The sequence below is a fragment of the Lissotriton helveticus genome, chromosome 4_1 (genome assembly GCF_964261635.1).
Source record: "Lissotriton helveticus chromosome 4_1, aLisHel1.1, whole genome shotgun sequence".
NCBI lineage: Eukaryota > Metazoa > Chordata > Amphibia > Caudata > Salamandridae > Lissotriton > Lissotriton helveticus.
In genome coordinates, this window is record NC_136063.1 from 144,301,407 (window position 1) to 144,316,777 (window position 15,371).

Here is a 15,371-nt window from a genome sequence, read left to right on the forward strand (position 1 = left end):
TCTCTTTACATACTTTTGCAATTCGAATTTTCAGGGTCTGATTATGTCTCTCTACGAGACCGGCTGCTTCAGGATGGCGTACGCAATGGAACTTCCACTGGTACCCTAACAAAAGGGAGATGTGTTTCATGAGCTCAGATGAGAATGGCTGGCCGTTGTCAGAATACACGACCCTAGGGAGTCCATAACGGGGGAAGAATTCACGAACCAACTGCTTGGCAGTGGTCGCGGCTGTGTAATCTGGGACTGGATATGCTTCTGTCCACCTGGACAAAGCGCATACGATTACAAGGACATACTTGAAACCTCGACATCGCTCCATCTGAATATAATCCATCTGGAGGACTTCAAAAGGGTGGTCAGGGGGCTGGAATCCACCTTGTTCCACCGGGACACTTTTACCTGGATTGAACTGACAACATATCATACAGGTACGGACTTTCTGCTTGGCTGCAGCTCGTAAATGCTTGTTGAACCAAATGTTCTGGATACTATCTAACATAGCTTTTTCTCCTAAATGTGCTGGACTATGTGCAGTATTGATAATGACTTGAACCATAGAGTCGGGGAGAAACCATGTGGCTTTTCCCTTCGTCACCCATCCCTGATCTGTCTGGACCCCTCCTTGTTCGGACCATTTCTTGATTTCATCGGGAGTAGCATGTAACTGGATATCTATGACATCTTGAGTGGGGTCCTTAACTGTCATACAGGTAGTTAGATCTGGAGTGTGTGTCGGTGTCTTATTAACTGGAATGTCTGGTGTCTGAGCTGTGAGCTTGGCTGTGCGATCTGCTAGATCATTACCTTGAGAAATAGTGTCAGTAACTTTCGTATGTGCTTTGCATTTCATGATAGCAATAGATGTCGGTAAATGTATGGCATCTAACAGAGCTTGAATGAGGAGACCATGCTGAATCTTGGTTCCATGAGAAGTCATGAAACCTCTCTCCTGCCAGAGCACTCCAAAGTCGTGTACGACTCCGAATGCGTAGCGTGAATCTGTGTAAACATTAACTTTCAGGTTCTTAGCGTGTATACAGGCTTGGGTCAGAGCAACTAGCTCTGCTGCTTGAGCGGACAGAGTGTCAATACGGTGTGTCTCTATAACTTCAGTGTCTGTAGTCACTGCATACGTGGCTACTAGTTCTCCTGTACTTGTTCTCATACATGAACCATCCACATAAAGTGTCAGGTCGGGGTCTGGTAATGGAATATCTGTCAGATCTTGTCTTGGCTTTGTCATAGTATTAACTACTTCCACACAGTCATGTGTGGCAGGATTTGAAGTAACTGACGGTAACAGTGTAGCAGGATTTAGAACGTTGCAGCGTCTGATTTCTATGTGTGGCTGGAACAGTGTCAGTTCATAACCTGTTAAACGTGCAATTGTCAAGTGCTGAGTTTGTGTTCGGTTTAAAAGAACTTCCACGGAGTGTGGAACTTGTACTGTCAAGGAATGTCCTAATACTATGGAATCACTTTGTCTGATAGCTAGTGCTGTGGCTGCAACTGACTTGAGGCACGCAGGCAGAGCCTGGGCTACAGGATCTAATGTGCTCGAAAAATAAGCACAAGGCTTGTATTGTCCTGCTTGATCTTGTGTGAGAACAGATAATGCTGTACCTTCACGTTCAGTGACGAAAAGTGTAAAAGGCTTACTGTAGTTCGGTGTAGCTAGAACTGGAGCTTGACATAGAGCTTTCTTTAACTCATTGAAACTAAGTGTATGTTCAGATGTCCAAGGGAGGACAGTCGATACGGCTGCCTCCTGTGTCGTTAACTGTATCAGTGGCTTGGCTAGAAATGCATACTGAGGAATCCATTGTCTGCAATAAGAAGTGAGGCCGATAAAAGCACGTACCTCCTTCTGGGTCTTGGGCTGAGGAAGACTCGCTATTAACTGGATACGGTCAGGTGTCAACTGCCTACCCCTCTTGGACAGTAAGTGGCCTAAATAGATCACTTGCTGGACACAGAATTGAAGCTTCGAAGGGGACACCTTGTGCCCCATCTCGGCAAGGAAATACAAGACTGTAAGGGATGCTCGCTCGCAAGCACGTTCAGAACGGGCTGTGATCAGTAGATCATCGACATACTGGAGCAGGGCAGTGTCAGTTGGCATGTGAATGTTGTCTAGTTGTCTCTTAAGTGCTTGACTGTAAATACTAGGACTTTCTGTGAAACCTTGAGGAGCTCGTGTGAACATATAGCTCCTTCCATTTAAACAAAATCCGAAAAGAAACTGGCTATCTGGATGAATGGGGACACTGAAAAATGCGTTCTTGAGGTCTATGACTGTAAAAAATGTGGCTTCAGAATCAATGGCTGTCAATAGGGAAGAGATATCTGGGACAACTGGATACTGGGGAATAATACATTTATTGAGTTCTCGAAGGTCAATCACTAATCGATATACTGGAGGTGCATTTGGATCAGTACGTTTCATGACGGGAATGATCGGAGAGTTACATACATTGGAGTCAGTTTCTACAACTACTCCTTGAGCGATGAGCTCGTCAATAATTTTGGATAATGCTGCTACAGCCTCAGGTGGCAATCTGTACTGTCTGATTCGTGGCAGGACTACACCTGGCTTGAGAGTCACACGATGGGGTGTGATGTGCATATAACCAACATCAGTTGGACCTTGCGCCCATAAATGCTGCGGAACATTAGACAATCTCGGATCAAAATCTCGTAATACATAGTGACCCTTGAAGTCACGTAGGAACAATCGTATTCCCTCTGGGGAGCAGCAAATAACTGCATCTAATTCTTTCAGTGTTTTAATGCCTAACAGATTTTCTGGACATGACTTCGTAAGTAACAGATCAGTAGTGCGGGACAATGGACCTACTTCTAGAGTAACTGGCTTCGATATCTCGTTTACAATAGGCTTTCCTGAAAATCCAAGGGAAACATTTCTAGAGCCTGAGAGCGGAGCCCCTGGAACTTCGGCGTGACTGATGGTCGTCCTACTTGCCCCTGTATCAATCAGAAACTTTCGGTCTTTCCCTAATACTTGACTGTGAACATAGGGACCCTCTTGATCTACAGGTATCTCGATGAGAGGCAAGCCTGCCTCCCTCTCTAGGCTGTTTCATGAATATGGCTGATACTCTGGATACTCGGACTGTGCATACTGGTACATCTGCTGTGTAACATGCTGTGTTGCAGCAATAGGCTGCGGTGCTGTAACTGTCTGTTGTGCATTCTGTGGCTGGGAAGTCTGTGAAACTTGTTCTTGTCTAGGCGGACGTGGTCTTTCTTTAGTCTTACCGGTAGCTATGTTATGTTTCAGAACTGCACACTCGTTTATGAAATGACCTGACTGTTTACAATAATTGCATGTCCCTTTAACGGGAGCTGCAGGATGACTGGCTTGATTCGGACCCCTCTTCTGACTGTCTTGAGGAACAGATTGTGCAACTAGTACTTTCATTTTCGTGTCTTTCATACGTTTTCTCTCGTGATCTTGCTCTTCTCTGATCCTATTCTGGTGGTACTGGAGCATCTGCAACATCTGGGACGGGGTATTAGCTTGCCAAGTACTTTCGACTTTCAAAACTCGGTTCTTAACTTGTGGACTTGAATTCTCGACTAATTTAGTAACAAAAAGATGAGGGTATGACTCGCTACTTGTCTTGAGGCCACTGTTGATACTAAAGCATTTCTCAAATCTAGAATAAAAATCACTAGTGTCTTCATCTTGTTTCTGTTTACAGGCTGAGATTGCATCCCAGTCTTCCTTTTTAGTGGCTATAATAATAATCTTGGCAAAACTTGTATTAACAGTTCTGGTAATTCTTTACATTTCTCTCCAAGACCGGTACCTGGTACTCGTATCTTATCTTCAGCTTCTAGAACTGCCCAATCGATCTTTTTCTCTCCCACCTCCCATTCTTTTTCCTTGAGTTTTTCATATACCCCTGCGGGCAACAGGACTTTTAACATTTTAATAATATCTGGATACGTGTATTCTCCCATACGGAGCATGTCTTTTAATTCTCGGTGGAACCCTGCTGGATCTTTATCATGACAGGGAATTAATTTCTTCATCTCTAAGAGTTCCATCTTTGTAATCGGAGTGTAAACAAACACTCGTTGCATTTCACCATCTGCTGTCCTGACTGGGTGCACTTCTCGTAACGGATTCTGTCTGTCTATGTAAAAGGGTTTACTTTCTGGGGGTGAGACATGAACAAAATGCGGGTTCAAAAACGTTCTATATTTGTGGCGCTGTTCTAGAATGACACTAATTAAATCGGTACCTAGACCTTTCCATCTATGCTGGAGTAACTCGTTCAGGACATCATGTAACGGACCTGGATCAGAATGCTGACCCTCATACAGAGTAATGAGGTGCTGGATCATATACATACCCACCAGTCGTTGCTCGGCTGGGGGCAGTTTCAGAAACATTTGTGCCACTATTTCGTCTGGAAAAGTGGTAGAATCAGTAATCCATCGGACTGCTGATCGGGCTAGTTCTTGTTCATGCATTGTACTTAACTCACTATAACCGATTCGTGATTTCAGAATGTGATCGGTAGCTTGAAATACTTGTTCTAGAGAACCTTGTTCTGGTGCTGGATGAGGAACAGTTTTCTTGTAATCTAGACGTGAATGTCGGTCGGAAAGTCTAGTTCTACCTACATACGCTATTCTAGTGGGATTCTCGTCGTCTACCTCTTCAGTAGAAGAGTCATTTTCTTTCTCGCTTACTAGTGCTGCTTTACGTTGTTCGTGTAACTTTAGTATTTCCTTACGAATTTTCTTGTATATACTCTCTATACTACTGATAGTCTTGTGCTTACCCTCGGCTATATTATCACTCCACCTTGTCAGGATTCTCATTTCGGCCGGATCTTTGGTCGGGTAATCTTGTTCTCTTATTAAACAATTAATCAAAAACTTTAATATCATGAGCTGGATCTCAGCTTTTCTTTGAGACATGGCTTCGCCAATACTTTCTGGATCATCCCCTGTACGGATGAAACGATATATTCTGTCTAGATCTCCTTTCATATCCGGTAGGGTGTCTAAGTACCCGGTCACCCGTCTTACACGGATGGAATATATTACTGTACTATCATCACCTGCAACTGGATCATAGCGGCATTCAGTGAGAGCTCGTCGGATATCTGCAACGGACTTATATTTGGGCGTACGCTGTAACGCACATTCATGTAACTCGGCCAACGTTCTACGTTGGTGTGGCGGCGGGGTACCAGGAGGACCTCCTCCTGCGGCCCCTAAACTGGAATCGTCTACTGATGCTCTTCGTGCTGGCAGAGTGGGAAATTGTAATGTAGGCTGGACCGGGGGTACCGTAGCAGGTACTGCAAAAGGTGCCCCGGTGTCTGGAGGAACAGGATTTACATTATTTACAGGAGCTGGCGGAACAGGATTTGCATATTCCGGGACTGTGTCGTCCAAATAGGACGAAATGAATATATCAGCTGCGGTCGGTTTGTGACGTAGCTTGGTCGGAACTAATGGTGGCGGGAAATTACTGGATGCCTCCGGGGTTGCTTTTGGCAAGCCCTCGGCAAGAAGAGGGTACATACCCTTAATAAGGGCATTCCTCTGTCTGTCTGACTGTTCGGTTTTAACTCGTTCACCTATCTCGATTAATTCCCTTTCTTGGGCTCGTTCTAAGGATTCTCTACTTAGTTCTGACTTTCTGATTTCCTTTTCGGTTCTTTTATGAGATTCTTTGCGCCATAACTCGATGGCATCTTTCTGTGACTGTCTGGCTTTCTTTTTCCATAATGCTTCTTCTACTCTCATGATGCACTCGGCATCCCACGTACCTGATACGGGCCATCTATACTTTTCTTCTAACTCTTTGGTATACTCTACCCATAAATCTAGATATAATATGGCACTTATGCCATGTTTCTGATACATAAAATGACCTGGACTGTCCCTAGGCGGGACAGGAACTGCTGCTTCTAGCAGACCTTTTCTAGTTTTCAACTGACGTAGTTTAGAAAATAGGGGCATGACTGAACTGTAATCTAGACACAATACAATACACAATGAACACGATAATTACTCCACATTCATACCACGACATTAAAATACATGAAGAACATTTAAAATAACAGTTCGAACAGAATACTACCTGGAATACTGAAAACAGAATACATGAATCTTCTCGAGAACAGAACTGACTAGAACAGAAACTAGATGCACTGCTAAAACAGTACGAAACTTACCGGTCTCATAAAGAGACACGTCAGGACCCGCATCCACCGAAGTGGACACTTCGTTTTGGGTCTGTGTACCACCAAAACCCACGGACCAGAGACAATTAGATTGACCCTGTCTAGATACTACCCCAGCAACGGTACTCACCGGGCAGCAAGAACGGAAGGCCTCGGACTGGACTGGACTGCTTCGACGCCGGACGGACGAACTTCGGACTTCTGTTACGGGTGGGCCTCCGGATACCTCGGACCTTGGACTCTCGGCTTGGGCTCTGGTCGGGACTCGCCGCGTTCCTCCACCGCCTCGTCTGGATGCTGGACCGCCACCTCCGTCTCCTCCATGGGCCTGAGGGATACTTGAAGCAGAAATATCTGCACGTGCACGGTATGGTTCCGTCACGGCTGCAGAGGGTCAGGGGGCCGGCGTGGCTTCACCGGCGCGTGGGGAAAGGGCAAGTCCCTATTCGGGCGCCATTATGTGGTATATAAATAAATAATACCGGATCTAGGTTTTACTGGACATAGCAATAACAGATAGCTCAATAAATAAGAGTCAAGATTCGAGGTAGTAGGAGTTTGCAGGTTTAATACAGCATAAAGGACAGGAACAGGACAACCTGCACGGACAAGATCTGGGATGGCTAGCTAGCCTGGGGCAGGATCTGGAATGAGCGCGCTAACTTTAATAACAATACACAGGCATATATACTAAAACAGTTGCTTTACAGTGAATACAGTAGGCGGAGCAGTGGGTGTGGTCAATAGCAGTCGCGAAAGATAAGGGTGAAAGTGGGTGTAACAAAAGGCGTATACATAGACATGTGATGTAAACGTAACAGGGTATGTCATAAATGGGGCGGAAACATGGAGGGGGCTACCTAAGGAGCCGGGACCTCTAACCTAATGGTGCGCGCAAACTGACAATGACGTGTTACTAGGGAGAAGCTGGGGGCTATGAACTCTGTGCTAGGAGCAGAGACTGAAGTCTGGAGAGTCAGGGCGACATGTACCTAAGCCCTATCTAGTATCTGATGTTTAGAGAACATGTTGATATAAACTAAGAGTCAGGAGGGAAAAGGCTAACAGACTCTAAGACTGGAGCATGCATTATTCTACATGTAGTGCATTATGAAGAATATTAAATGATCATTAATACAGTATTCCTCTTACAAGGAGACGTAAAGGCTAGACAATGACGGAAACTATTGATGCGATTCAGTAGCTTAGGAATGCAGAGAAGGAGGGCTGGACTGATAACTAGAATCATAACATACTCTTGGCAGACTCGGAGGCAGAGCCAGGCTGAACCGGGCACTGCGAGGCAGGAAGTAAGTGAAGGGTCAGGAACACAGGTGGGGGCTGTATCGCTCCTCAGCGAGGGCTCAGGAGACAGAAACTGAATCTGGTGTCCGGGCCCTTTTGAGGCCTAGAAACGGGGACTTTACAATGAAATAACGTGCACACTGAGAAACGTGGCAACGTAGCTTTACATAGGCCTAATACTCGTAGCTTTCACGAGAACTGGAAACTGGCATATTAGAGATGGACACAACTGTAATTGTGTCTTTAATCGAACATGGGGAATACATATGCATATTAATCATGCACACATAACATAAGATGGAGGACACGTAGGGACACAGAACATGGCAAAATTTACTTTTCCACACTTCCACAAATAGTGTGTTTGCCAAATGCATCCACTCCAATAGAAACAAGCATTGGAAATGCAATAGGTCTCGCAATAGAATAGTTAGACATTTTTCTTTTTGCAAATGGAAGAGTGGCGTTGCGTGGATGAGTGGCGTTGCGTGGATGAGTGGCGTTGCGTGGATGAGTGGCGTGTGTGAGTGGCGTTGCGTGTGTGAGTGGCGTTGCGTGTGTGAGTGGCGTTGCGTATGTGAGTGGCGTAGCGTGTGTGAGTGGCGTTGCGTGTGTGAGTGGCGTTGCGTGTGTGAGTGGCGTTGCGTGTGTGAGTGGCGTTGCGTGGATGAGTGGGGTTGGAATGCAATAAGTATCGCATTAGAAAAGTTGTAGTTATTGGTCTTGTAAATGACATAATTTTTTTTTTTTTTGCGATGTTAAAATTGCTATATTGATGGCTTTGTTATTTACAATGCCAATAGTTATAACGTTTGCAAATGTGACACCTATAGCATTTTGAATGCAACATGTTTAGTATTTACGTGACTTATATGGCAGCTCTGGTCAGTATGCTACAGCTCTAGATAGTTTTATCTTCCGCAAATGTGACACCTATTGTAACACAATATGTGTTGTGAGGGTGAGTGAGGGTGAGGGGTTGAGGGTGAGGTGTTGAGGGTGAGGGGTTGAGGGTGGGTGAGGGTGAGTGAGGGTGAGGTGTTGAGGGTGAGGCGTTGAGGGTGAGTGAGGGTGAGGCTGAGGTGTTGAGGGTGAGTGAGGGTGAGGAGTTGAGGGTGAGTGAGGGTGAGGGTGAGTGAGTGTGAGGGGTTGAGGGTGAGTGAGGGTGAGGATGAGTGAGGGTGAGGGGTTGAGGGTGAGTGAGGGTGAGGGTGAGGGTGAGTGAGGGTGAGGCTGAGGGGTTGAGGGTAAGTGAGGGTGAGTGAAGGTGAGGCTGAGGGGTTGAGGGTAAGTGAGGGTGAGTGAGAGTGAGGGTGAGTGAGGGGTTGAGGGTGAACGGTTGAGGGTGAGTGAGGGTGAGGGTGAGGTGTTGAGGGTGAGTGAGGGTGAGGGGTTGAGAGTGAGTGAGGGTGAGGCGTTGAGGGTGAGTGAGGGTGAGGGTGAGTGTGGGTGAGGGTGAGTGAGGGTGAGTGAGGGTGAGTGAGGGTGAGGGTGAGTGAGGGTGAGTGAGGGTGAGGCTGAGTGAGGGTGAGTGAGGGTGAGGGGTTGAGGGTGAGTGAGGGTGAGGGGTTGAGGGTGAGTGAGGATGAGGGGTTGAGGGTGAGTGAGGGTGAGGGGTTGAGGCTGAGTGAGGGTGAGGGTGATTGAGGGTAAGGGGTTGAGGCTGAGTGAGGGTGAGGGTGAGGGTGAGGGGTTGAGGGTGAGTGAGGGTGAGGTGTTGAGGGTGAGTGAGGGTGAGGGTGAGTGTGGGTGAGGGTGAGTGAGGGTGAGGGTGAGTGAGGGTGAGTGAGGGTGAGTGAGTTTGAGTGAGGGTGGGGGTGAGTGAGGGTGAGTGAGTGTGAGTGAGGGTGAGGGTGAGTGAGGGTGAGGGTGAGTGAGGGTGAGTGAGGGCGAGGGTGAGTGAGGGTGAGTGAGGGTGAGGCTGAGGGGATGAGGGTGAGTGAGGGTGAGGGGTTGAGGGAGGGGGAGGGTGAGTGAGGGTAAGGGTGAGGTGTTGAGGGTGAGTGAGGGTGAGGAGTTGAGGGTGAGTGAGGGTGAGGGTGAGTGAGTGTGAGGGGTTGAGGGTGAGTGAGGGTGAGGGTGAGTGAGGGTGAGGGGTTGAGGGTGAGTGAGGGTGAGGGTGAGTGAGGGTGAGGCTGAGGGGTTGAGGGTAAGTGAGGGTGAGTGAGGGTGAGGCTGAGGGGTTGAGGGTAAGTGAGGGTGAGTGAGAGTGAGGGTGAGTGAGGGGTTGAGGGTGAACGGTTGAGGGTGAGTGAGGGTGAGGGTGAGGTGTTGAGGGTGAGTGAGGGTGAGGGGTTGAGAGTGAGTGAGGGTGAGGCGTTGAGGGTGAGTGAGGGTGAGGGTGAGTGTGGGTGAGGGTGAGTGAGGGTGAGTGAGGGTGAGTGAGGGTGAGGGTGAGTGAGGGTGAGTGAGGGTGAGGCTGAGTGAGGGTGAGTGAGGGTGAGGGGTTGAGGGTGAGTGAGGGTGAGGGGTTGAGGGTGAGTGAGGATGAGGGGTTGAGGGTGAGTGAGGGTGAGGGGTTGAGGCTGAGTGAGGGTGAGGGTGATTGAGGGTAAGGGGTTGAGGCTGAGTGAGGGTGAGGGGTTGAGGGTGAGTGAGGGTGAGGTGTTGAGGGTGAGTGAGGGTGAGGGTGAGTGTGGGTGAGGGTGAGTGAGGGTGAGGGTGAGTGAGGGTGAGTGAGTGTGAGTGAGGGTGGGGGTGAGTGAGGGTGAGTGAGTGTGAGTGAGGGTGAGGGTGAGTGAGGGTGAGGTGAGTGAGGGTGAGTGAGGGCGAGGGTGAGTGAGGGTGAGTGAGGGTGAGGCTGAGGGGATGAGGGTGAGTGAGGGTGAGGGGTTGAGGGAGGGTGAGGGTGAGTGAGGGTGAGGGGTTGAGGGTGAGTGAGGCTGAGGGTGAGTGAAGGTGAGTGAGGGTGAGGTGTTGAGGGTGAGTGAGGGTGAGGGTGAGTGTGGGTGAGGGTGAGTGAGGGTGAGGGTGAGTGAGGGTGAGTGAGGGTGAGTGAGGGTGAGTGTGGGTGAGGGTGAGTGAGGCTGAGGGTGAGTGAGCTTGCACTGTTGCTGCCTGTGCCTCACCAAGATTTGTGTAAGTAAATGGAGAGGGGGAGAGAGTTGTAAGAGAGAGTGAAAGAGGCAGAAACGTTGAGAGGAAAAGAAAGAGCGAAGGGATCTGTAAGCTGAGAGATGTGGCATAACAGAACGATTTGCAGAAACGTGGAGAGGAAAAGAAAGAGCGAAGGGATCTGTAAGCTGAGAGATGTGGCATAACAGAACGCTTGGTAGTGCGGGCACTGCTGCTTGGGGTATCTGCGAGATTTGTTTAAGTAAATGGAGAGGTGTGCTGTACCTGCTCCGTGTTTGAGGGAAGCTTGCATTGCTGTTGCCTGTGCTGTACCTGCTCCGTGTGTGATGGAAGCTTGCACTGTTGCTGCCTGTGCTGTACCTGCTCTGTGTGTGAGGGATGCTTGCACTGTTGCTGCCTGTGCCTCACCAAGATTTGTGTAAGTAAATGGAGATGGAGGGAGAGAGTTGGAAGAGAGAGTGAAAGAGGCAGAAACGTGGAGAGTAAAAGAAAGAGCGAAGGAATATGTAAGCTGAGAGATGTGGCATAACAGAAGGCTTGGTAGTGCGGGCACTGCTGCTTGTGGTATCTGCGAGATTTGTGTAAGTAAATGGAGAGGGGGGAGAGAGTTGTAAGAGAGAGTGAAAGAGGCAGAAACGTTGAGAGGAAAAGAAAGAGCGAAGGGATCTGTAAGCTGAGAGATGTGGCATAACAGAACGATTTGCAGAAACGTGGAGAGGAAAAGAAAGAGCGAAGGGATCTGTAAGCTGAGAGATGTGGCATAACAGAAGGCTTGGTAGTGCGGGCACTGCTGCTTGGGGTATCTGCGAGATTTGTGTAAGTAAATGGAGAGGGGGGAGAGAGTTGGAAGAGAGAGTGAAAGAGGCAGAAACGTGGAGAGTAAAAGAAAGAGCGAAGGAATATGTAAGCTGAGAGATGTGGCATAACAGAAGGCTTGGTAGTGCGGGCACTGCTGCTTGGGGTATCTGCAAGATTTGTGTAAGTAAATGGAGAGGGGGGAGAGAGTTGGAAGAGAGAGTGAAAGAGGCAGAAACGTGGAGAGTAAAAGAAAGAGCGAAGGAATATGTAAGCTGAGAGATGTGGCATAACAGAAGGCTTGGTAGTGCGGGCACCGCTGCTTGTGGTATCTGCGAGATTTGTGTAAGTAAATGGAGAGGGGGGAGAGAGTTGGAAGAGAGAGTGAAAGAGGCAGAAACGTTGAGAGGAAAAGAAAGAGCGAAGGGATCTGTAAGCTGAGAGATGTGGCATAACAGAACGATTTGCAGAAACGTGGAGAGGAAAAGAAAGAGCGAAGGAATATGTAAGCTGAGAGATGTGGCATAACAGAAGGCTTGGTAGTGCGGGCACTGCTGCTTGTGGTATCTGCGAGATTTGTGTAAGTAAATGGAGAGGGGGGAGAGAGTTGTAAGAGAGAGTGAAAGAGGCAGAAACGTTGAGAGGAAAAGAAAGAGCGAAGGGATCTGTAAGCTGAGAGATGTGGCATAACAGAACGATTTGCAGAAATGTGGAGAGGAATAGAAAGAGGGAAGGGATCTGTAAGCTGAGAGATGTGGCATAACAGAAGGCTTGGTAGTGCGGGCACTGCTGCTTGGGGTATCTGCGAGATTTGTGTAAGTAAATGGAGAGGGGGAGAGAGTTGGAAGAGAGAGTGAAAGAGGCAGAAATGTGGAGAGTAAAAGAAAGAGCGAAGGAATATGTAAGCTGAGAGATGTGGCATAACAGAAGGCTTGGTAGTGCGGGCACTGCTGCTTGTGGTATCTGCGAGATTTGTGTAAGTAAATGGAGAGGGGGGAGAGAGTTGTAAGAGAGAGTGAAAGAGGCAGAAACGTTGAGAGGAAAAGAAAGAGCGAAGGGATCTGTAAGCTGAGAGATGTGGCATAACAGAACGATTTGCAGAAACGTGGAGAGGAAAAGAAAGAGCGAAGGGATCTGTAAGCTGAGAGATGTGGCATAACAGAACGCTTGGTAGTGCGGGCACTGCTGCTTGGGGTATCTGCGAGATTTGTTTAAGTAAATGGAGAGGTGTGCTGTACCTGCTCCGTGTTTGAGGGAAGCTTGCATTGCTGTTGCCTGTGCTGTACCTGCTCCGTGTGTGATGGAAGCTTGCACTGTTGCTGCCTGTGCTGTACCTGCTCTGTGTGTGAGGGAAGCTTGCACTGTTGCTGCCTGTGCCTCACCAAGATTTGTGTAAGTAAATGGAGATGGAGGGAGAGAGTTGGAAGAGAGAGTGAAAGAGGCAGAAACGTGGAGAGTAAAAGAAAGAGCGAAGGAATCTGTAAGCTGAGAGATGTGGCATAACAGAAGGCTTGGTAGTGCGGGCACTGCTGCTTGGGGTATCTGCGAGATTTGTGTAAGTAAATGGAGAGGGTGGAGAGAGTTGGAAGAGAGAGTGAAAGAGGCAGAAACGTGGAGAGTAAAAGGAAGAGCGAAGGAATATGTAAGCTGAGAGATGTGGCATAACAGAAGGCTTGGTAGTGCGGTATTGCGGGCACTGCTGCTCGGGGTATCGGCGCGATTTGTGTAAGTGGGTGACTGAAGCAGAGTGGGTGAATATATATGTCTGATGCTTGTGGAATTCTGATGCTTGCATGTCTGCTGGGGTGCAGGGTCAATACAAGTCAAGCTCTAAGTTGGTGTGTGTCAGAACTGGTTGCCTCGGGGCCAACGAAGTCTGTTGCGAGGCGTGGGGGGCAGCCTTTGATGTGCGAGAGAGCTGCTAGTGAAAAAAGTAAACAGCAGGCATGTAATTAGGGGGGAGGAGAAGTCGCGCTGGGGTGAATGGAGGGAAGGCAGAGAAGGGGAGGGGGGATGAATGCGAAACGGCGGGCAGGGGAGGGGGTGAGCGGCATGAGGGTGTGAAAGCAGCAGGGTCCTGGAGTGCGGCTAAGATAACTGAAGAAACGCGACACGGCAGGCAGGGGAGGGGGCGGAGCGGGGGTGTGGGAGGAGTGCGGCTGAGGGAAAATACATGCAAGCAGGCGGCTGGGGGCATGTGCACGCGCTTTTAAGCTCAATGCACATGCGCATTAAGCTTGTATTTCACGGGCACTGCAAGGAATCGCCACGATTCCTTGCAACTTGGTTAAAGACTGTTTAAGCCCCAATAGTCTCGCAAGCTCGATGCGCATGCGCATCGACAGGCGAGACCTAAAAAGCGAATGCCAACAATTACTTCCTTGCAGCTTTTGACAGCACCAGCCCCGCCCACCAAAGCTGAAGGAACCATCCTTATTTACTTCTAACCTATAATGTGCCACGAAGGTCACAGGAGTGGGCCAAGTGACGGCCCTGCATATGTGCTGCAGAGAATCGCCCGCTGACTCCGCCCTGGATGTGGAAACTGCCATGGTAACCACAAGGCAAATGACACACCTCGCTATTAACTCTTATCTTAGGACAAGCCATTGTATTATTGTAACAAGACCAATAGATTTGTTTTACCTGGCTGAGTTTCGTAACTGGCATGCCCTGCCGATCAGATATAATTAAATACATTGTGCAAAGTTTAAATAGCTTTAGGATGCTGCAGATATGTGCAATATCTGATCCAGTCAATAACAGTGCATATATATATATTGGGGCGTGTAGTACATGCATCCTATTATAAACACATGACAACAAGAACCAGAATACAAACAAAAAACAGGACTTTATGAGCTAATCACACACGACCCTAGAAACCCTGCCCTCCATAAACAAGCAGTGACATATTTTAAATGTTTAAAAATGCTCTCTGTGGGCTATGTCTTGCTCCAGGTTAACCAGATGTGCATAGTATAGGTAAACATGATGCTAGTAATCACGACAAAGTGAAACCAAGGATTGGACAACCTGCCCATTTTGGCCAACCGCTCAAAGCATGCTGGGAGCTAACGTTTCACTATTTCTGATGTAAGTATTTGCCTACAAGCCCCAGCTTGCTCAGTGCTCTTTATGAGATGCAAGATAGTGATAGTGACGGTGATAGTGAGTAGACTCTTGAGGCGGAAGCCGGGAGTCAGGGAACACATTTCTGTTTACTTGTTGCATTTTATTTTATTTTACTTCCACCATTTAGTAGATCGTAATTCTAGTTGTGTGTCAAATAATCGTCTCCTTCATTTATTTTGCACCATTAGTCGATCGTAAATCTAATCTGTGTGGCTTTTAAACTTTCACTCTGTGGCGTTTTTAATACACATCCACTGAACGCTGTGCTGTTACGGTGGGATTTAAAAAAATAACGCTCTGCCCATACCTCATTTTTTGCACGCCCAGACAGTCCACGCTGTTCTCAGTAGCCGATCAAGGGCCTCTGGAACGCGGGACTAGGCACGAGCAATCTAATTCTCTTCAGGCGCCATATTGGGCGTACCGTAGGCTCAGCGGGCTAGTGTTTAGGGCGATTAGGCCCAGCACTACAAAATGCCCCTCCCACCTCGGCCACGCAGCGGATGAGCGCAGCGGGCGCGACGATGGTGCGCTGGAGGTGCGCCAGAGGTAAGCCCGTCTGCGCTCGTCCACGCTAGGCAGACCTCAGAGCTCGAGACTATGAGAGGATTAAATCAGGCCCCACTCAAATACTCTAGAGACGCCCTGATACACATGAAACCGAATGCAGCTATCCACTGCCTACACTCTATGTCAGGGGAAGTCCCTCTACCCACTGCCTCCACTGCCCCTACAGGTTCAAGCTAGATGGACCTTGTCGAGATATCTCTGTCTCATTTCGCATGGCCCTAGTCAACTGCAGATCGCTTCCTAAACACGCCGAAG